The sequence below is a fragment of the Sphaeramia orbicularis genome, chromosome 1, assembly GCF_902148855.1.
Source record: "Sphaeramia orbicularis chromosome 1, fSphaOr1.1, whole genome shotgun sequence".
Lineage (NCBI taxonomy): Eukaryota > Metazoa > Chordata > Actinopteri > Kurtiformes > Apogonidae > Sphaeramia > Sphaeramia orbicularis.
The window spans coordinates 43,600,798-43,620,861 of NC_043957.1; the positions used below are offsets into that span (position 1 = coordinate 43,600,798).

At 36.8% G+C, this 20,064-nt stretch overlaps 1 protein-coding gene across 1 annotated transcript in view; it reads left to right on the plus strand.

Moving 5' to 3' along the window:
- ctnna2 (catenin (cadherin-associated protein), alpha 2) overlaps nt 1-20,064 on the plus strand; it is a 602,172-nt gene that overhangs the window by 285,911 nt on the left and 296,197 nt on the right.

Consider the following 20,064-nt stretch of genomic DNA (forward strand, 5'->3'; position numbering starts at 1 on the left):
GGGGCTGTGCACTGCGCACTTTGAAATGATAACATTTGGCTGAGAACTTTGACTCTCCCTCATAATTTCAATCAAATTTCTTTTCCTTTCTGCTGATGCAAACCAACAGGCCTGTTATAAAGCAAAATAAATCAATCTCTTAGGTATTGATAATTGTTCCGTGATTATTACCTCCGCCAAGGAGGGTATGTTTTTGCCAGGGTTTGTTTGTTTGTTTGTTTGTCTGTTTGTTTGTCTGTCCGTTAGTGTGCAACATAACTCAAAAAGTTATGGACAGATTTTGATGAAATTTTCAGGGTTTGTTGGAAATGGGATAAGGAAGAAATGATTAAATTTTGGTGGTGATCGGGGGTGGGGGGGCCCACGGGGGGGCCCATTTCCAACAAACCCTGAAAATTTCATCAAAATCTGTCCATAACTTTTTGAGTTATGTTGCACACTAACGGACAGACAAACAAACAAACAAACCCTGGCAAAAACATAACCTCCTTGGCGTGGGGGGGGCCCACAGGGGGGGCCACTGATCAGCCTTGGCGGAGGTCTGCGCTCTCTGAGTGCTTCTAGTTAAAGATTACACTACAATGACTTGTCTCAGTCAACTAAAGATTTGGTAACCCTGTGGTAAATTGGTTAATGCTCTCTGCTTACTGTAGCACAACAACTATAATGAGGGTTTGTGGACTGTCAAATGTTATTCCACATATAACCTTGTCTCTGATTTATGTTTACGACAGCTTGTCATGACCGATTGCTGGGACTCGTATTTTCCACTTTGAAACAGTTTTAAAAAGCTCAACATCAGGCCTAGAAGACTTTCCGTCTGTTTACATACAAGTTAAAAGTTTAGAGGCTAGGGTATCAGTTGTATTAGAAATGTGCACTGGGGGCATGTTGGGAGCAGGCCAGTAAGCTGTCTATCTTTTGTCAGTCGCAAAAAGCTGTAGGCCATAAATCATTATCAGAGACGAAGTGAATGACACACACTCCACACACACAAATCATTCCCATGCTTCAGGGCTTAAACGTAAACAGCTATGATTTTGTATTCAAGCCAGTGGATGCAAATGACAGGCTGCAAAAGAAGGACAAAGATATGGTACTAGGAAAAAATAAAAATAAAAAAAAAAAAAACATCCCAATGCGGCACCCACTCTAATAGCAAACCTAAAATAAATGTAGAGAAACTAGAGAGCAACCAGACAGCGCCTTCCTCTGTCAGGGCCACACAGTTCTAGTAATTGGTTGTTTCAATGTCAGAAAGTGTTGAGAAATGTTTATCTGCATTTTGAAAATGGGTCGGCATCAAAATGCACATTTAGACAGTGCATCGGTTTGACATTCATGCTCTGCAACTTGTGGATCAAACTCAAAACTGAAGCCAGTGCAGAAGCATTTTAATGTGTAATAGCACTGACAGCAGCTACAAGTTAGCTCCACTGAAGTCGTCTGTAGAAATGAGGAATTAACCCTGTCATGCACTGTCCACTCCAGTGGACAGTTCTTCTCCAGCTGTTCTCTTGTATATTCATGGGTTTTGTTGTTTTAGTTCCATATCAGCCAACACAGTGGACACTTATGCACCATCCCATACACTGTAATTCAGATCATTACTGTAATTTTACTGTTCTTGATAAACCTGATCTGTACTAACATGTTTGAGTGTAAATCAATTGTTATTTGTTAGACACGAAGGTTTTTTTTTTTTGCATATTATCTCCATGAAGTGAGTAATTACTAGCATTAGAATATGTTAAAATGCGAGAAGACATCAGATTAGCAGCATTAAAAATGTTTTTATTTCATTGTTTTCATATCACTATCTGATATTGGGTTTTAAACACATGTTTCTTTACTTGAAAAATTAAATGCATGGATATTTTTGTAACTCCATAGAAAAAAAAAACTCGATCGCATTGTTTTTTTCATGGCTAAACACTGAAGAAAAAAATCTTGACTAAGGTTCTCATAATTTGTGCATGAAAGGGTTAATATATTTTTACAGGATTTTTTCTAATGACATTCATTTTATTTAGACCAAGGGTGTCAAACATGCAGACCGCGGACCAAAACTGGCCCACCAAAAGGTCCAATCTGACCCACAGGATGAACTAGCAAAATGTGAAAATGACACTGAAGATGTAATTAACATTTTAGTTCAGGTTTCATATACAGACCAGTGGGATCTCAAGTAAAATAATAGCATATTAACCTATAAATATTGACAACTTCGAAATGTTTTCTTTGTTTTAGTGCAAAAAATAACATTAACCCTTTCATGCATAGTGGCCACTCCAGTGGACAGTTATTCTCCAGCTGTTCTCTTGTATATTCATGGGTTTTGTTGTTTTACTTGCATATCAACCAACACAGTGGACACTTATGCACCATCCCATAATACACTGACATTCAGACCATTACTGTAACTTTGCAGCTCTTGATAAACCTGATCTGTAGCAACGTATTCGACTGTAAATCAATTTCTAATTGTTACTAGACTGTATTTAACAGCTTTTTTTTTTTTCAAAGTTGTTGTGTTTTGTTGTTTTTTGCATATTATTTGGGTGAGTAATAACTATTATTATAGTATGTTAAAATGTGAGAAAACATCAGATTAGTGACATTAAAAAAAACACTTATTTCATAGTTTTCACACAGTGTGACAGTAAATGCATGTTTCTTTGCTTCAAAAATTAAACGCATGGTGTCCATCTAAGTGGATATTTTTGTTAATCCATGAAAAATAGGTTCCTAAAAAAATCAAATTTCAGTAACGTTGTTTTTCATGCCTAAAAAGGAATGAAAACACCCAGGGGAAAAAAAAAAAAAAAAATCCTGATTAAGGTTCTCATAATTCATGTATTAAAGGGTTAAATTATGAAAATATTTACATGAACAAATTGTCCTTTAACAATAAATGTGAATAACCTGAAATGTCTCGAGAAAATTAAGTGCAATTTTCAACCATATTATACCTATTACTACATGTTTTATGCCTTTGTAGATCTGATCCATAATGCACATGTATAAATGATAAGTTGAGGTGTAATATTGTTAAAATTGCACTTAATTTTCTCAAGAAATTTCAGTTTTTTCAGGTTATTCATTATATTCATTATTTGTTATATCTTTTTTGTTTGGATAGTTGGTAAATGTAAATATTTCCACAGTTTAATGGGGTTTTTTTTTGTTTGTTTGTTTTTTTGCACTAAAACAAAGAGAAAAAATTGGAGTTGTAATTATTTATAAGTTATTTTGCTATTATTTTACTAGTCCGGCCCACTTGAGGGTAAATTGGGCTGAAAGTGTCCCCTGAACTAACATGAATTTGACATCCCTGATTTAGACCCTCTATTCATAATTTATTGAACTATCTGAACTGCCTTATATGTTCTGAGTCAATAGATTTAACATATTTATATGTCATGAGGGCCTAATGGTATTTGCACCTCCTAGGCTGATAAAGTCAATGTCCTTTTTTTTTTAGTAAAACCAGATGTTCAGAGACTGTTTGCGTGTTAGTGGACTCGGTACAGAACCAGAAGTTGAACTACCGCTCATTGCTTAATAAATGATTCGCTTTACTGTTGCGTAAAATAGATGAATTTAGCTAAAATTGGGCCATGACAAGGTAAGAGAACAATATATTGATTATAAGCACATCTTTGAGCAAACGGTGCACCATTTTTTTTTTTTTTTGGCTGTGCTTTTTGAAAATTAACCGTGCAAATCACGGGTGCACAGCTCGCTGCCTAATACACTGGTTTAAATATACTTTCAGTGAACATCCATGCTATATCTTGACTCCCTCCTGAATTTTCACCCAAAACACGATTAAAACTTCTATTTAGGAAATTTGGGAACAAAAATGTTGCAAATGACTCCATATTACAGAGATGTGAATTTACACAGGGTTAGTATTATCACAGGATGTGTGTGGAAAGGAGGTCATCTGCGGTGGAGTTTTTACTTCACAAATTACAGACATAGTGGATTCACGAGGGATTAAGATCACTGACAACCTTCGTAATTATTAGAAATTGCCAGAGGTTCACAAGGAGGACTAGTCCCGTGTGAATAGGGCTTAGGTTAGTTCTTAGCAACTCCCCCAACCCCAACCCCACTTCCACTCAGTTATATATAGACATTTCTGGCTCCAAACAACCTAAATAACGATGGCCAGAAATGCAAATTTAAGGCTTTGAAATGGTATCCGCCCAAAAAACAAAACAATATGTGGTGTCACAGTGGCTTCATCAGGCTATATAGTCTATTTCAGTGGTACCTGATAAAGCAGCGCTGTTAAGATACACACATTAACCCTTTCATGCATACTGGTCACTACAGTGGACAGTTATTCCACAGCTTTTCTCTTGTATATTCATGGATTTTGTTGATTTAGTTCCATATCAGCCAACACAGTGGACACTTACAAATCATCCCATACACTGCAATTCATACCATTACTGTAACTTTGCTGTGTTTGATAAACCTGATCTGGAGTAATATGTTTTAGTGCAGGGGTGTCAAACTCATTTTAGTTCAGGGGCCAGATTCAGCTAAATTTGATCTGCAGTGGGCCGAACCAGTAAAATAATAACATAATAATATATAAAGAATGTCAACTCCAAACTTTTCTTTATGTTTTAGAGCAAAAAAAGTTAATTCACATTATGAAAAGGTTTACATCTACAAACTATCCTTTCAAAAGGTGTGAATAACATGAACAAACTGAAAAAAATAAGTGTAATTTAACAATATTCTGCCTCAGTTTATCATTTACACATGTACATTATAACTTACAGATCGCAGCGGATTTACAAATACACAAAACATTTAGTAACAGGCAGAATATTATTAAAATTGTACTTACTTCTCTTAAGACATTTCAGGTTATTTACATTTTTTGCAAAATTATACTTTGTTTTAGTGTAAATACATCAAAATATTTACATTTACAAAGAGAAACATTTGAAGTTGTCATTATGTATATGTTATTATGATAGTATTTTACTGGTTCTGACCCACTTGAGATTGAATTGGTCTGAATGTGGAACCTGAACTAAAAGGATTGTTAATATTTTAGTGTAATTTTTGCATTTCTCAAATTCATCCCAAGGGCCAAACTGGACCCTTTGGCGGGCCAGATTTGGCCCCCGGGCCGCATGTTTGACACCTGTGTTTTAGTGTAAATCAGTTGTTATTTGTTAGACATAAAGTTTTTTGGTTTTTTTTTTTTGGCATATTGTCTCCATTACATGAGTAATAACTAGCATTAGAATATGTTAAAATGTAAGAAAACATCAGATTAGCAGCATTCAAATGTTTTTATTTCATTGTTTTCATCTCACGTTCTGATATTGGGTTTTAAACACATAAATGTGTGGACATTTATGTAACTCCATGAGAAAAAAAAAAAAAAAAAAAACTGGATCGCAATTTTTTTTTTCATGCCTAAGTAGGAATAAAAACACTCAATAAGAAAATCTTGACTAAGGTTTTCATAATTTATGCATGAAAGGGTTGAGTTCACTTGAAGATAAGCGTAACCCTAAGACGGGGAGAGAGAAAAAAATAGTCGAGTAGAAGGAAATGTACACAGCAGAAATATTCTTAGCCCTGCAAACAAGTACTTTTCCAGTTCCTCTGAAGTGATTTATCGCTCAGGTGTGTATGTGTGTGTGATTGAGTGAGTGTTCATAATGTAAATGAGTCCCTTTAAGGATCTAAATTATCAAGCCTGATGCAACATGTAGCACTGATCGAACAGATGTCAACAAAAGGGGCAGGAGACCTTATAGATTTGCATTGATTTTTCTTTCTTTTTTTTTTTTTTTTTTTTTTTTTTTTTTCCTTGCACAGGCTCTTTGTTTAATCCATACATTGTATTTAATTTCACAGCAAACAAGAAGAATATGTGCTACTTTATATTTCACACAACACTTAATTAATGTCATTTTTCAGAGTGAGCAGACCTGAAGCCAAAATTAAATCTAATAGAATCGGTGACCGTGTTACGAAATATGAAAAGGTGTTGGCTTTTTAAATGACGACCGGTCGCAATTCAATATCTATTTGCAACAACGCTCACGCTTAACTTACGTTGTGAGTCATCAAACATGTTTTATATTCTTGGTCTATTTGCTTTTGAACAAGGTGTGATTGCACTTAGTAATGAAGCACACCTCCCACCCTGACAATTAATGGCTGGGGATGCAATGGGTGGGAACCAATAAAAGTTTATGGACTTGTACATGTTGCACAGGCTGGTTAGTGGCTCTTGTTTGAAACATGGGCTCATATAGTTTAATGAGCTCATTATAACACAGGCTTTAGGCATTAGGTAGTGTCATAGCCTGTCTCTTATACTGGTAGACGGTTCTGAGAACATTTAGACATTTTGAGGTTAATAATCACGCTCATCACTGAAACAATGTACTGTTTATTAACGCAAGTAAATAGGAAAAGGTCGGTTCTCTCTGTGGAAGGAGAAGTAGCAGTAATCGTTCTCAATATGTGTGAACGTCTGTTATATAATGTTTAACAGCAACACATATAACTGGTAAAGGTACGTAATATAGAATAGAATAGAATAGAATAGAATAGAATAGAATAGAATAGATCGTTATTGTTACTGTCACCAGAACAATAAAAATCAGTTTAGCAGCTCAGTTCAATTTAGCAGCAAAACACTTAGTGCAAAATGAAGTGTATAAGAAAAAAAAAAAAAAAAATAGTAAAGCACTCGGAGAGCACAGACCTCCACAAAAGTAGATCACCCCCCCCCCCCCCCCAAATACCACCAAAATGTAATCATTTGTTCCATGTGCCAGTATCAACATTTCCTGAAAATTTCATCCAAATCCATCCAGAACTTTTTGTGTTATCTTGCTAACAGACAAACAAACAAACTGACAGACAAACCCCGATGAAAACATAACCTCCGCCATTCCTTGGCGCAGGTAATAATAAAAAACTATCAGAGAATTAAAGAAAATAGGACCAATGGCCCTGTAGCTTACTGGCCAAATTAAAAGCTTTGGGAAATGCCATTTATTATCACCCAGTTCTGTGTATTTATTCTATTACAGAAATAGCCCATGTTTTGGTCATATTCCAATCAGATCTGTAAAAAATGCAAATTCCAACTTGATATCATTGATACTGATTTATTGGATCAATCCACTTCCTATCTGTTATAATGGGAAAATTTGTCAAAGTCGCACCAAATCCAGAATCAGATCCGGATCAAAATAATTTCAATACCTTGTGTTGACATCATCATATAGAAGCTGTATACCAAGTTTGAAGTCAATCAGAACTGGAGTTTTGGAGAAGAAGACGAATGAAATTTTTTCCCCATAAGAGCCCATGTTAAATTTTCCGTAAATTCCCGGATCCAGAAGAAGATCCTGATCAGCATGTGGACATTATGTTTTGGTCATCTCCCCATCAGGACTGGACTGTAGAAATTTACACCGGATATCATTTATATTTACTGAGTTATTGCATCCATCCACTTCCTATCTCTTACAATGGGGAAATTTTTCAAAGTCGCACCAAATCCAGAATCAGATCCAGATCCAAATAATTTCACTAACTTTTGTTGACATCATCATAAAGAAGCTGTATACCAAGTTTGAAGTCAATCGGAATTGTAGTTTCGGAGAAGAAGACGATTGAAATTTTTGTGACAGACGCCGCCGCCGGACGCCACATGACAACAATGGCTTACGGCCTGTCAGTCGGTAAGCTAAAAAAGTAGGACTGTGCAAAGGCTTCAGAATAAAATATTAATACACATGTGTGACTAAAGTAATTCTACACAAGAAAAAAATTAAAGAGCATTTTTTCCAGAGTCAAAAGTATTTTCCTCAAAATGAATAATTTTTGCTCTATAGTGAGTAAATGTGGCTTTAAATTGAGTTTGGAGAGCTCTACCCGAAGAGTAACTTTTATTCTGTTTAGAGAGGGACCAAATGTTATTTAGTAGAGTAAAATTTTCTTCAATTTGAGTCAATTTTACTCAGGCATATTTCCTGTGTACAACTCTTGAGATGAACAAAATATACAGAAAGAATATACAAAAGCTAACTCTATACTACAGATGAGACATATGTACACCCAATAGGATATTTACAGGTAGTAGTAAGGTGCATGTGTTGTGGCTTTTGCTGCTGAGGTAGGGTCAGAATTGCAGTGTCCATTACTCTGGGGGTGGAGATTGTTCAGTTTCAGGTGTGGGGGTGGGGGGACATTTAACCGCTTGTGGGTAAAAACTTTGCTTGAGTCTGTTTATATATATTTTTTTTTAAAAATACTCTTTATTGAGTTTTTTCATATTGTAACAAAAAGGTGTTCATGTACATTCATAGTGCTTAATGCAACAAAAATGAGAACACGCAGTAAAACAAAAAGCACGCTAACAACAGTAAACAATGAACATCAAAAACCAAACTGAGGACATCATATATCGCCAATCCTAAGTTGTTTACACATTTGCATTTTTAAAATAATCAATGAAAGGTTGCCATGTTAAGTGCAATGCATTTAATTTCCCTTTTAATGAAAATTTAATTTTTTCCAATTGTAAGTGTTTCATTACTTCTCTCATTAACCCATAAGGACCCAGTGTGACTTTTATGATAGTTCCCTTTTTTTTTTTCCTCTTTATTGAACCTTTCCTAAGAGATTTATCACCATTAGTGTAATAATATGCTCTGAATTTTGCATTTTTCCAGTGAAAATCATTTATTTTCCATTGTCTAATTGACTGATCATGAAGATGTTCATAAAAGCTCAGAGTAGACAAAGGTTGTTGTATCAAAACACGAAAAAAATTGAAGAAAAGGTGTTTTTTTTCAGTAAAATATAGCATTAACTGGACACAAACCAAGTGTCTTCTTCCACTGTCATTGATCCAACTCCATGGGAATTACTGGTGAATCAATGTTGTAGAAGATGACGGTGTTTCCACATTCACTACAGAGCCTCTGAACGTCCAAATGGGTCATATCTGATGACCATGAAAAGATGACAAACTGCATTTTACACCAATTATTTACAGGTATTGATAGGATTTGTGGATCAACAGTTTAGATCAGTAGATACTTTTGGCCGATGGTGGATGTTTGGGTCTTTATGGGTTAAGGTTGAATGGGCGGGGGGAGTTTTTTGTTTCCAATTTATTAGGATTAATCTTCGCGCTAGCAACACCACAAAACATATCATATTGTTTCGGTTGCTGGAAAGTTCTACAGCGGCCGGCTTCACACCAAACAAAGCAAAAACTGGATCTGGTTTAAGTTGTTTTTTTAAGATTTCGGATAAAGTCTGAAATATCTTGGTCCAGTATATTTTGACACAAGGACAGTTCCGAAACATATGTGCAAGTGAGGCCGGCCCCTGTTTACATCTGTCACAGGAGGGGTTTACCGAGGGAGACATCTTTGATAGTGAGTCTGTTTATCTTAGTATGAATATTGTTGATTATATAATGTATTGATGCAGATGCTCATTGATGCCTAGAAAAATTCAGCAGATCAATTTTTTAGTATTTGGATCAATATGTTTGTGGGATGTTTGACGCTTTCCTCGAGGTACCATGTTTTATTGCCTCATACTTGAAATGCCATGCAACCTGTACTAAATACAGCCGTGTAAATTATCTCCGTACAACATGAGATGCTAGTTTTTCGTCCTCCTCTTAATATCTATCGCTGCTTTTCTTTTTTTTTTTTTTTTTTTTTCTGTCTTATTCTCTCTTACAATGACAAACAGGCTCAGAGGCACAGAACAGTCCCTTATTCTCTCATGTCTGCTCCCAAAGTGACTGGATGAGAGATTTGGAGGTCTGACTCCACTGTATGTCCAGCTTTGGATTTACAGCCAAAGCTGCCCATGAATTGCAGCCCCCATCTGTATTTATTTATGCACTTGTTTAGACTTTAATTAGTCAACTGGAGAGCATTGCCAAACCCCCAGCCCCCTCAGGCACCCAGACACAAAACTTGAAGAACCATCTAGAATTCCATACAGATACTGGCGTGTTGGATTGCAAAAACTGGTGGGTGTCCTTTCAAGATGTTAAAGCCAAAATTTGATGGATAGGGGAATGGTTCTGTGCTCTTCCGAGAAGGATGGAGGTTTAAGTTAATCATGGTCTGCAGAGGTTACAGGATGTACTTGATCTTCCAACCTTGACATTGCTTGAATGAGACAACTCCCGTGTCGCTGAGAGTCTTTTGTGACTTTGTAAGTTTGTGAGATTGTTTTTCTGATGACAGGCAGAGAGATGCTAATGCTAACATCATAGCCTTCCCCCCATAAAAATGCAAAGACTTTGATTGATGGCCCTTTCGGTTTGTGGGTTTGGTCAGATGGGCCTCCATCTGTCTCCGGATCCTTGTTGCCTGCACAGTGATCCTCAAAGGATGGTGATACAACAATTATCATTTGTTAACGTCAGAATGTTTTCTTTTTTTTTTTTTTTTTTTCTTACTTTCTATCCAATCCTAATATCTTCTGATACGCTTTTAGCAAAAAAAACAGATTTCAGCCTTTATATCATCATGTGCTGAAGTCATTAGCATTCATTTATTCACTGTATTTTATTCTTCCATCTTCATTAGTAATACTGATCCAATGCCATGACTCACAGCTTTTCTGGAGCTCATTTTATTGTTACACATAAATAGAGTCGCTGAGCTTTGTTCATTTGTATAATTTGCTATTACAAAGGCAGCTCCAACGTCAGCTAACTTTACTCCATGAACTGGGTCTAGACAGACAGACCTGTCTGTGCCAAAACAGGTCATGTTATCAGTGAAATAGCCATGGATCTATGGGGATTAGTTTAGCGGCTGGCCTGGCCTTCCCATCAATCATTCATAAGTAAGCTGTGAGATATTACATCTCCCCTGTAAAGGGTTTTTTTTTTTTGCATGTTAACTACTATAAGTCATTTACTTGAAGGTCAAACCTCATAATTCTGCACTTCACAATGTCCTATTAAAAAGAAATTATTGCAAAAGTAATTATATAATAACGTAAAATAGACAATTGCAGAAAATTGCATCAGAGACCCAGCTAGTCTTGCCTCAAAAAACAGTAAAATTTTAAGTGTTACTTCTAATATGAAACATGATTTATTACTTCATTATTACTTACTATCTCTGCTGAATTTGTCTCTTAATGAGCAGCTTTAATGACCACATTTTCAGTACAATCCGATAGCAGTCTGACCTCATCAGAAAAACAACAGTACCGGTCGAGGGTTTAAGGGGGTTGGAACAACCACTAAGCCAGAGGTGTCAAACATGCGTCCCGGGGGCCAAATCCGGCCTGCCAAAGGGTCCAGTCCGGCCCTTGGGATGAATTTGTGAAATGCAGAAATTACACTGAAGATATTAACAATCCTCTTAGTTCAGTTTCCACATTCAGACAAATTCAATCTCAAGTGGGCAGGACCAGTAAAATCCGATCATAATAACGTAGAAATAATGACAACTTCAAATGTTTCTTTTTGTAAATGTAAATATTTTCATGTATTTACACTAAAAAAATTACAATTCTGCAAAAAAAATTTGAACAACCTGAAATGTCTTAAGAGAAGTAAGTACAATTTTAACAATATTCTGCCTGTTACTCAATGTTTTGTGTATTTGTAGATCCACTGTGATCTGTAAGTTATAATGAACATGTGTAAATGATCAGCTGAGGCAGAATATTGTTAAAATTACACTTATTTTTTCAGTTTGTTCATGTTATTCACATTGTTTGAAAGGATAGTTTGTAGATGTAAACCTTTTCATAATGTAAATGAACTTTATTCACTCTAAAAAATAGAGAAAAGTTTGGAGTTGACATTATTCATATACTATTATGTTATTATTTTACTGGTTCGGCCCACTTCAGATCAAATTTAGCTGAATCTGGCCCCTGAACTACAATGAGTTTGACAATTCTGCAAAAAAATTTGAATAACCTGAAATGTCTTAAGAGAAGTAAGTACAATTTTAACAATATTCTGCCTGTTACTCAATGTTTTGTGTATTTGTAGATCCACTGTGATCTGTAAGTTATAATGAACATGTGTAAATGATAAACTGAGGCAGAATATTGTTAAAATTACACTTATTTTTTCAGTTTGTTCATGTTATTCACATTGTTTGAAAGGATAGTTTGTAGATGTAAACCTTTTCATAATGTAAATGAACTTTATTCACTCTAAAAAATAGAGAAAAGTTTGGAGTTGACATTATTCATATATTATTATGTTATTATTTTACTGGTTCGGCCCACTTCAGATCAAATTTAGCTGAATCTGGCCCCTGAACTACAATGAGTTTGACAATTCTGCAAAAAAATTTGAATAACCTGAAATGTCTTAAGAGAAGTAAGTACAATTTTAACAATATTCTGCCTGTTACTCAATGTTTTGTGTATTTGTAGATCCACTGTGATCTGTAAGTTATAATGAACATGTGTAAATGATCAGCTGATGCAGAATATTGTTAAAATTACACTTATTTTTTCAGTTTGTTCATGTTATTCACATTGTTTGAAAGGATAGTTTGTAGATGTAAACCTTTTCATAATGTAAATGAACTTTATTTGCTCTAAAACATAGAGAAAAGTTTGGAGTTGACATTATTCATATATTATTATGTTATTATTTTACTGGTTCGGCCCACTTCAGATCAAATTTAGCTGAATCTGGCCCCTGAACTACAATGTGTTTGACACCCCTGCACTAACCCTAGCTCTAACTCTAAATCTTTGAACGGTCTGTTGATGTTGTCGAACAGACCTTTTACAGACCTGGCAAGTAGACAATACTAATGCAAGGTGTGAACGCACAGAAGAGACATTCAGAGGTGTTCAGGGATCCATTCATCCACATTCTGTCGTAGTCTGAACATGTAAGCATCCTGGGACACACTGAGGGGCTGCCTACTCAGCTGACATGCTCAGTCTAGCACGCCAATGCCACGATCTTGAAGCGTTTCAAAGATGTCTGAAGAGTTCTAAGAAGCCCTCAAAGATCTATTATGAGCACTGTCTGAGCTGAATGATGCTCTACCTTCAATACCTTTTGTCCCCCGCTTCATCAGTAAATTTAGTATCCACATAAGAACATTAGAAACGCTTGAAGATTCAATCATGACTACTCTGGTTGTCATGCAAGAGAGGCAACGAAAACACAGAACGGTCAAAGCTGTCATATCGATATTTGAGGTGTATAGATCGGTTTACGGGGTCAGACAGAAAACACTCCACCTTTGAACTGCACAGTGCATTAAGGTTACAAAGAAACATGACAAAACCAGTTTGAAATGACTTGTGTGCTGCGTGTTAGACTGTAGACTGAACATTTTTATTTTTATATCAGCATCCATTAAGAAGCGCCCTCTCAAAGATACACTCGGGGAGCTTTTTCTAACGCCAAGTGAAAAGAGACAGACACTTAGAGCTGACAACTTGTATTCACATTTCTCAGGACGGATGTTAAATCGAAGGTCTGAATGCGACCGTTGGGACAAACTCCGCAGTGTGAAGAGGTCAGGGTTGATTTGGTAGAATAAGAAACCTGAAGATCAGAGATTGGATCTTGTTTCAGACGGGGAATAAATGCTGCTGATATCAAATCGAGCCCTTAACCTTAACACAGGTTGTTTTAATGGCTAAACCTGATAAAATCGTTAACCCGTAAAACCCAAACATCCGCCTTTAATCAAAACCATCTACTGATCTAAATTGTTTAATACCTGTTGATCCACTAATCCTATCAAGCCATGTAAATAATTGGCGTAAAATACAGTTTGTTGTCTTTTCGTAGTGATTCGATATGACCCATTTGGACGTTCAGAGACTCCGTAGTTACCGTGGAAACACTGTCATCTTCTACAACATTGATTCACCAGTAAAACCTATGGAGTTTGATCAGTGACAGTGGATGGAGACACTGGGTTTATAGTCCAGTCATGATAGATTTAACTGAAAAAGTCTGTTTTTCTGCAGTTTTGTCGGTTTTTGATGTAATAACCCTCAACTTTAATGTTAGGTTTTATGAACATCTACATCAGTGAATTAAATATAGGAAAATACCTGATTTATATTGATAAAATACAAAAATACAGAGGATAATATTATAATAAAGGCTGATAAATCACTTAAGAAAGGTTACATATAGTGAAAAAAAATATCATTTGAGAATGGACACAAAAGTCGCGCTGGGTCTTTATGGGTTAAATGTGCCTTGCCACACAAAGCTGTTTTTACTTGTGTTTGTTGAAATATGTCAGGTCCATAGGTGTTTATGTTCTGTGGTGAAAGTGAAAATGAACCGTTACCTCCGCTGTCTGCTATTACCACTGAAAAGAAATAAGAGAAGAAATCTGGTTGATTGTTAAATCTGGTCAGTGTGACGTGTTAATACCTGAGCTCATTATTATTCGTGAGCTCACCTGGGTGAGACCACGCCCACTGAATTGGTCTAGCTCAGTGACAGTTTTTGTATACAGCAAGCTGGGGCGCTGTAAGGGGGGGTATACATGACAAATTCATGGGGGCCAGCATTCCTGGGGGGTCCATAGAGCAGTGGAGGGGCCCCAGTGGATACAGATTAAGGTGACCATACACTGTGCGATTATTTTGATCGTTGCACACAGCTTCATCTCAAAATGTGCGAATCAATCGTAAAGTCAGGCTCACAATTCATGTTCTCACACTGTACGGACCGATGCTCGTATGCGACCTGACTGCTCACACTGTAGGACCATACACCAGAGGATGCGAGTGTTGTATCCGGAAATACAGCGTTAAAATACCAAGGTATCTGGAAGTTCATAGACGATTGTGTATTGGCGTGAGTCACGAAATGGTAGTGCTAAACAAAAACCAACGAGCTGCTTTGGCAATATGTGCCATTATCTGTGGGGAATCAAAAACGAAGAAAAGACGATGACGTGTTTGGTGCAGGAACTGGTTGTCCAGGCGTGGACAGTATGGGCTGTCAATCCTACAGCGGGAACTAGAGGTAAGCTGCAAAACCTAAACTGCACTGGGCCAATTGCCAGCTACTGTTAGCTTAGAATTAGCTTACAGTAGCTGGCTATTATTGTATTCGCGCATGCACAGTGTGAGAATTTGAGGCACATCGGCTCGTGGCACTGCTTTGACAGTGCGATACACTCACGAGGAGCGAGCAGGATTTCAAACAGCTCCGTTTTCTTTGCAAACACACGATTGCTGGTCGTGAGGTGTTAATCGCTTCTCCTTACCCCATGTACACTGCACAAAGCACGACACACGATTAGAGGCACATCTGGTCCGATCCCAGAAATAGTCGCATGAGTGAGAAATCATCTCTAAAATCGCACAGTATATGGCTACCTTTAGAAGTTGTGAAAATTCCACGTAAGGTTCGCCGTACAAGAGGCATAGAAGCCGGGAGTCGGCCGTTCAAAGCATGTTACGTTTCATTTTCGGTTTCTACCAGTTCCTCTACTTGTTGCACAGGGTAAATGATGCTAAAAAGCTAGGCTGTTATTGGCTAGCTGGGGACAATTGTATTCAAAAGTGCAGACTTGAAACATTCTCCCACTTTTTATTTGTTGTTGATAAAGCAAATGCATCCAGAGATATGACATTTTAAAACCGGAGCAAATCTAATGTCATAGTGATATAAAACAAGTGTTATGTTTCTGACCATATCTTCATCATTTTTTGTCCTTTTTCAAAACGGAAAAAACTGGTCAAATCTGCGGATTCTAATCCACAGACTGCATTAGCATTACAGGTAATAGTGAAGACAACCCCCCCCGGGACCGGATGCGGAAACCGGGAGGACCAGGGGGCGGGGCCGATGCCTATGTACTTAGTATTGTTTTAATTTATTACAATTTTGATTTTATATACCTAATATTTGGAACCAATATTCAAAGTCTTTGAAAAGGTTCGTTAAGCATCTTTGTGTTGTTTATACAATAAATTCTGTACATTTTTCAAATTGGATTTTATATTTTTTGTGTGTTTTTTTTGTCCTTTTGTGTTGATAAAGTAGGTTAAAGTGGAAAAAATATTACAGAAATGAGATAGGTGAAGTTGTGCTGAAAAAACAAACAAACGTGGGTATCGTAAACATTTCTTTATATAGTATATAAAGGCAAAATCAAAAGTACTGAAAAACGGTCAAAATAGGCTCAGACCCCTAAAGGTTAAACACGAGGTTGCCGCAGGCGAAATGTAATGGTTATCTTTTACATGGTGTTGTTTTCTGTGGCAATATAGCTATGTATTGTACAGATAAATGTGAGAATAAGGTGTTTTGTGCTATTATTTTTATGTAGGTATTTTAAAGTTTAATTTTAGACGTATATTTTACTGATTTTAAATTAGCCTTAGTTTTAGTCATTTTTAATGTATTCATTTATTTATTAGTTATTTATTTTATTCATATGGCAAATACGGGTCCTCAGAAACCAGTTTCGTTCTCTTCGTTGTGATGGAATGACAAATAAAACTCTTTTGAATCCTTTTCTTACCCTCTGTTACAAAACTTCTCTTACATACATTCAACCCTCCTACCTCACTTGTGCTACTCTCACTACAGTCGTTTACATCCATACTGAGAAAAACACTGTCATCTTGTCAGCTAACTTAACATCAAGGCAAAGTAAGAAATGACCTGAGATGCACTGCAACACATTATAGACAGTTGTGTTTTCAAATCCAGGAAAGGAAGTGAGTCTTGCATTATGTTCCATCTCAAGCTGTCTATCACTTATGAATGATACACGTGTAAACAAGCTTATTGAATAAATCCAAGCTTAAAGTGGATACAATTTTGCTGCAAAACAGGTTATTTAACTGTTTCTAAGAATGTAAGGGATGAGGATAAGACTTAAGACGTTGTATTCCTTTATATTAGTGTTTTTCTTGCTTTGCTTTTCTGTGCTTTCAATACTTTGGAAAAACACAAAGTGCTGCAGGTGACTGTAAACATGAGACGCGTAGCAGGATGGAGTCCTGTGGTTTTACGTTTGCCCTTTTTTGTGGGTCCTTAAGGCCCAGTGCGTGGGTGGCACTGTCAAGAACTGTTACCTTTTGCAGAAATTATACTCATGAAAGTTTGATGGGGTTCACATAACACAAATTGTATCAGTCAGTGCTCCCCTGTTGTTACCTGTACTGAACTGAGGAGATGCGTGTCTACGTGCACATATGTGTTTGTACTGATAGAGCACTGTAAACTCAAAACTTAACATACAGGGTGGGGAAGCAAAATTTACAATGAACTTTAGTTGTTTTTTTCTCAGCAGGCACTACGTCAATTGTTTTGAAACTAAACATATATTGATGTCATAATCATACCTAACACTATTATCCATACCTTTTCAGAAACTTTTGCCCATATGAGTAATCAGGAAAGCAAACATTAAAGAGTGTGTGATTTGCTGAATGCACTCGTCACACCAAAGGAGATTTCCAAAATAGTTGGAGTGTCCATAAAGACTGTTTATAATGGAAAGAAGAGAATGACTATGAGCAAAACTATTACGAGAAAGTCTGGAAGTGGAGGAAGCAACAAAAACCGTACCAAAGCTTTTATTAAAGCTCTCAAATCCAAAATCCTAAAGGATCCAACCAAATCCATGAGAAAAATGGCAATTGAACTTGAGGTAGACAACAAGACCGTTAGAAATGCAGTAAAATATGATTTGAAGTTAAAATCTTACACAAGAACACCAAAACACTTGTTGACAACAGCAACAAATCCAACTTTAGCAATTTTTGGGAATCATGTTTATGGCCGCCTTCTAGCCCAGATCTAAACCCTCTGGATTCTGCTATTTGGGGCGTTTTAGAACATGCTACCAATAGAACATCACACAGCAATGTGGACTTTCTTAAAGATACTATTAAAGAAGAATGGGAGAAGTTGTCACCCCAATATTTGAGGAACACTTGCGCAAGTTTCAGGAAGTGTGTGAAGGCAGTTATTGAGAAAGAAGGAGGACACATAGAATAAAAACATTTTCTATTATGTCAATTTTCTTGTGGCAAATAAATCCTCATGACTTTCAATAAACTAAGTGGTCATACACTGTCTTTCAATCCCTGCCTCAAAATATTGTAAATTTTGCTTCCCCAACCTGTAAACAGTGAAACAGTGAAACTCCAAATTTACATTTCACCACCTCAGAGCTATTTGCTGTCAGTTGGTAGTTTTAAATGTAGGTTGGATTGCACCATCATCCCCATTACGGACAGCTTTACATTGCATCATATTGAAGCAGCATAGCATAGCATTAGTAAACATGTGCACCATCTATAGTATGTTGACAGACGCAAACAACCTGTGCAGCAATCTACATGACAGTGTTTATATAAATATGTGTGAAAAATGAGCTCGCAGTCTTTGCGAATGGCTGTACATAAGATGCTGAAATTGCTTAAGATGCAATTTCATGCTTTATACTTTCCACCAGGAATGGTAAGAAGAGATAAAGCTGCTGCTGTGTGAACTCTGCCTCTATCAAATGTAATGAGAAAACATGAGAAGTGTGGTGATGTTGTCTAGTCTTCTGTGAACATGTGGATTTGTGAAGGGCACTACACAAGACCCTTGGTGCTGCAAGAAGCACTGTCAAGAGCACCCATGGCCTCGATGATGAATCACTCTTTTAATCAAGCCCGAAACTGCCAGTTTTCTTCAAACAATAACCCAGTGTTGCAATGAGACCAGGATGTTCACCACATAATGGCAAGTGATGTATTATATATTGCAAAGCAGCAGGGAACATGCTGTTTTCACCCATCTTTGGTGACAGGGGTCAAGAGCGTGAGGACTTTCTCCAGTTGGTAGCTTTTGGAAGAAGGCCTGGGGCGACAGACTGTGGTTGACCCAGGAGGTCAGCAATTCCCTCTTCTGCGAACGGATGCATTTACACCCACTGGTCCAAACTGTTGCCGGTTTTGTTTCTATGTCAGGCATGATATACACACAGTATTAGAGTATAAAAGAGTTCCTTTCAGAGCTCCAATATGAATCGGCGCCTTCTTAGAATAAACAAACGAGTTACTATTTCCCTCTGTATCTTATCTCATGGGATAGTTTTGTGCTTCATTTGACTTTTTGTTGTATGGTATGGATGGAGTCATTTGCCTTATTTGCACATTTGATCCCTTCTGTGAATATTGAACTGAGTGTCTTTATTCTGTGTTATAAAACAGAACGTTACGGTTCTTATTCTGATTGACTGAACTGCGATCAAAGCTGTGGTAAAACACAGAATAAACACACAGCTGTGACCACATTACATCAGTACTACTGCACCGTGCACATTGTTTTAAGATGTTCAGTGCGGTTGGAAATTTTGATTTGCTTGGTGAGCTAAAAGTGAGCGATCGTACAAAGAGATGGACATGATAGAAGATAGAGGCAGATGAAAAAAAAAAAAAAAAAAAAGAAGAAAAGAAAAGAAAGGAGGCATGCTGAAATTAATGACAAACCGAAGAGTCCACATGTAAAGTCATGGCTGTTAATTGGTCTTTGTGGTCTGTTTGCTGTGCTTAGACCTGGTTTACTGAGAATTTTACAAGAACTCAGTGATGCTGCCCAGAGGCTAGAATAATTATATCAGTGATCAAGTAATCCAAGTGGCTATAGATGTGCATATCCTTGCACTATCACCATCACTTTTATATAGCAGATGCTTAGCTGATAGTTCAGGAACCATAATGTGACAAGTATGTAAAAAATGTCTGTTTTAATGATTCCATACAATGAGATATAATTCATGAATGTGCTCCAAAGTACTACAGCTGTAGACGTTTTTCAAAGTAAAATTGTAGCACAAGGCCATGAGCTACCAATCTTCTATCCAGATTTTTCCATCTTTCTATTTCATCCTTTCCCTTTCTTTAAATTACAGCAGAGGAGGACAGGATATTAGTCTTGCTCAAGGTCCAGCAAGCGAACTGTTAGACACAGAGCAGAGAAACGTTAGCTATAAGAAGATGATATGAAGCAGGGGAGCTATGTAGCTTAGGAAGAGGTTA